The 3,072-nt window shown below is 44.8% G+C and overlaps 1 long non-coding RNA gene across 1 annotated transcript in view; it reads right to left on the bottom strand.

Moving 5' to 3' along the window:
* LOC102369344 overlaps positions 1–1,678 on the bottom strand; it is a 10,185-nt gene extending 8,507 nt beyond the window's left edge. The window contains exons 1-2 of the long non-coding RNA XR_322888.1: positions 1,620–1,678; positions 1,144–1,282 (exon numbers count right to left, since the gene is read on the bottom strand). This is a non-coding gene — a long non-coding RNA (uncharacterized LOC102369344). The remainder of the gene's footprint in view (positions 1–1,143; positions 1,283–1,619) is intronic.
* Between the last annotated feature and the right edge of the window lie 1,394 nt (positions 1,679–3,072).

Here is a 3,072-nt window from a genome sequence, read left to right as displayed (position 1 = left end):
TATATATATTCCATCAAGACGTGGCGGGCGAGAATTAGAGGGTGCCTTGGGCCGGCCTGACACGGAGCAAGGGACCTTAAGGAGCACACGGCCCTCCGCGAGGACCCCGCCGTGACATAGATGATGAGTGATTACATCCCCAAGCAGAACTTTGGAACCACAGGTGATCATAGGTTGTGGAACGCAGGCCCAACTTGTCTAGAGGGGCACTCAGAAATTGAGGAACCAAGTAGCAGTGGCTGCCTCTGAAAATATGAACTCTAATCCATACCTATGTTAACAAAAACTGCAGGCAAACACAATATATAGTCATCAGTTTTATATCTTAATGATCTGAGACCTGAGCCTGACCTGAATTCCAAAGGGGGAAAGGATCTTAAAGAGCAGTAATGAGAAAAATGCTCTTTTTGTTTATTCCCTATGCAGAAAATATATTCAGCACAGGGAGGAGAACCATCACCAGGTGCAAACTGTGAAATTGCTTGATGCTTCTATTCTTTTACTTATTACCAGTGTCTCCATTTTTTGTTTTCTTCATCAAAGATATTTTTTCGTCATCCTTAAGCCGAGTGGTACTTACTGGGATCAATGAACAAGGAGTACTCTGTCAGTAAGAAACTATTCAGCTAAGGTACCTTCTGACCTGGAAAGATGGTCCTGTGCTTAATGGTGTAGAGTGGGATCTTGGCGGTGTGAATTCAGTTCTGTTTTGCCATAAATACACTGGGACCTTGGGCAAGTAACTCAACAGCCCATTCCCCACAGGAGTTTAACAGTTCTTTTTTCACCCATTGGACAGGACGGTGCGAGATAAATAAATAAATAAATAAATAAATCAGTTAGTGATTCTGATGCAGGGTTGCCAAGCCAAAACAGTATGGGGGTTTTCTTAATCTCATGTCTTTACTAATATGTTTTACATTATGTAAATGGAACCCCACTGCCAGACCCTGGATGAGGGCCATGTTCAAGTTTAGGGGTTTAATACCAAAAATAGTAAAAATATTCAGTTGTCAATAAAAAGTTTGAAGATGCTCATTGTGACAGGATGGGCCCTTGGGAGGGCCATGGCACTTCCTAGGGCCACCCTACTCCTATCCACACTTCTGGTCCTCTATATGAACCCCTCCTTGTTTATCTCACCTGTCACACTTTGATGTTCCTTTGACATTAATAGGAAAGCTGCCTCCGAGTCCTGGAGTGCCCTCACCAGTGCTTTTGCCTAGCCTCATTCTCTGGTCCCCTCGGCCAAGGCTTATTCCGTGTCTCGGCCCCTCGGCATCTGTAGTCCAGGACAAGATTGCTCTCGGTGCAGCCCCTCCCCCCACCGGCATTGGTAACCCAGGGCAAAGCTGATCTCTATTCTGCCACCTAAACCATTTAGGCTTCTGCTCTATGGAGTCCAGACCCTGGAAAGGCTCTTTACTGGGTGCCCCTGCAGCCTCCAATCCACCCCTATCAACCACACCTGGTCTTCTGGTATAAAACTAGGGGAAAACCCCCGAAAAACCCAACACAAGCAACCACTTTAACTCAAAGTCCCATCCCCCCCACCCCCAATCATTATAATCCTATACAGCCACCTTTCTATTCTCTAGCTCCCTCAGCCTTAGGAGTACCTGCCATGGCTTGAAGCTCACTCTCCCTACCAGTTTAAGCTAGCAGGATATTCTCTCAGCAGGGTTCTATGTTTCTCTGTCTCAGTAACCCAGATTTATATTCACTGGGCTCCTTCCCCTTCCAATCAGGTGTTATTTTGACCAGCTGCAGGTGTGTTCCCATACTTTAATTGGCAGCTTATTACCTGAGCTGTTCCCTTGCCACCTTCCCTCTTGCAACTAAACTCTGTTCAACTTCCTGGGGCCCTTTCTGCTGCAGTCTCTCCCTTAAAGTAACAAGAGCCCCAGGCTCCCTGTTACAATCATTAAAACTATTTTTTGGGTTGGCAATCCTGCTCAACTACTGTAATGATTTTATGCTATGCTCCCCTAGCATCCCCTTTTTACCTCCAGACCCTGATACCACACCCTGCAACATGCTGCACTCCTCCAGCCTATGTCCCAGCCTTACCCTTGCTGTCCCTGCCCAGTAACATCCCAGCATAGACCCCCCTCCAATGGAAAGCTATTGTCTGCCTACCTGTGAGATGAGGAGTGTTATAGGCAAAAGGAATGAAGCATCAACAGCAGAAGGCTTGGGAGGAGAGGCAGGGAGCTATGAAGAGTCCTCGGAGCTAGAAAACCCTGAAAAGAGCTCACTTCAGGGTGTTGCACTCCCTCTCAGACACCAAGTGGCATTACTGTGCTCAATTTGTCCTTCAACCATACCTCCAGCTTCTTTCCAGCCAAGGAGCCTTACTGAAGCTCTGGTGGCTTTCTGTTTTTTACAGACAGCTTAATTTTCTTGCAACATTTACAGACGGGTATTTTTACATTTGATTTTGACAAAGTGGTCATAAATGTACAGCCGGTTGGCAACATTGTTGTGAGGTACTCAGACATTACAGTGATGACAGCAATTCAAAACCTGTCTACATATCAGTTATTATAGGACCTTAGTTTGTTGAACAAAGAGAAGTTACAAGGTTTGTATACTACCACAAGCATAGTATTTTCTTTTTCTGCATAGATGCATCCTGAAGAAGGCCAGTTTAAATCATTAACTTAAACTGTTGCTAAATTCTGTCCTGACCATGAATTTAACACTACAAAACCCTTTTGTTCTATTTGCAATCCAAGCTCTGCCGTTATCATCAGTTATTCATCTTGGGCTAGTTTTTACCACCCTTAGTTGAACTAAGAAATGCTTTCTTATGTGAGCAGTCCCACTGAAATAAAAGGGTTCACTTTTGAGGTAATATGCCAACCAGTGCTGACTATTCATAGATTTACATAGGTGGTTACCTGGCCATAGGCTTCAGTGAAACTACTTATAGTATGCAAAGTTAAGTACATCCTCAAAACTTTGCAGTATTGAGGCCCAACAGCTCTTGGTGGCAGACACTGGCCTATGTAACTAGAGTTCATCTCGGGGTGTGCTGCACCTTCAAATTTTTTGTTCTTCCAGAAACTT

This window comes from Alligator sinensis, unplaced genomic scaffold (genome assembly GCF_000455745.1).
Source record: "Alligator sinensis unplaced genomic scaffold, ASM45574v1 scaffold243_1, whole genome shotgun sequence".
Taxonomy (NCBI): Eukaryota; Metazoa; Chordata; order Crocodylia; family Alligatoridae; genus Alligator; species Alligator sinensis.
The sequence above is the reverse complement of the archived record's forward strand: the minus strand, read 5'-3'. Positions and strand labels throughout refer to the sequence as shown.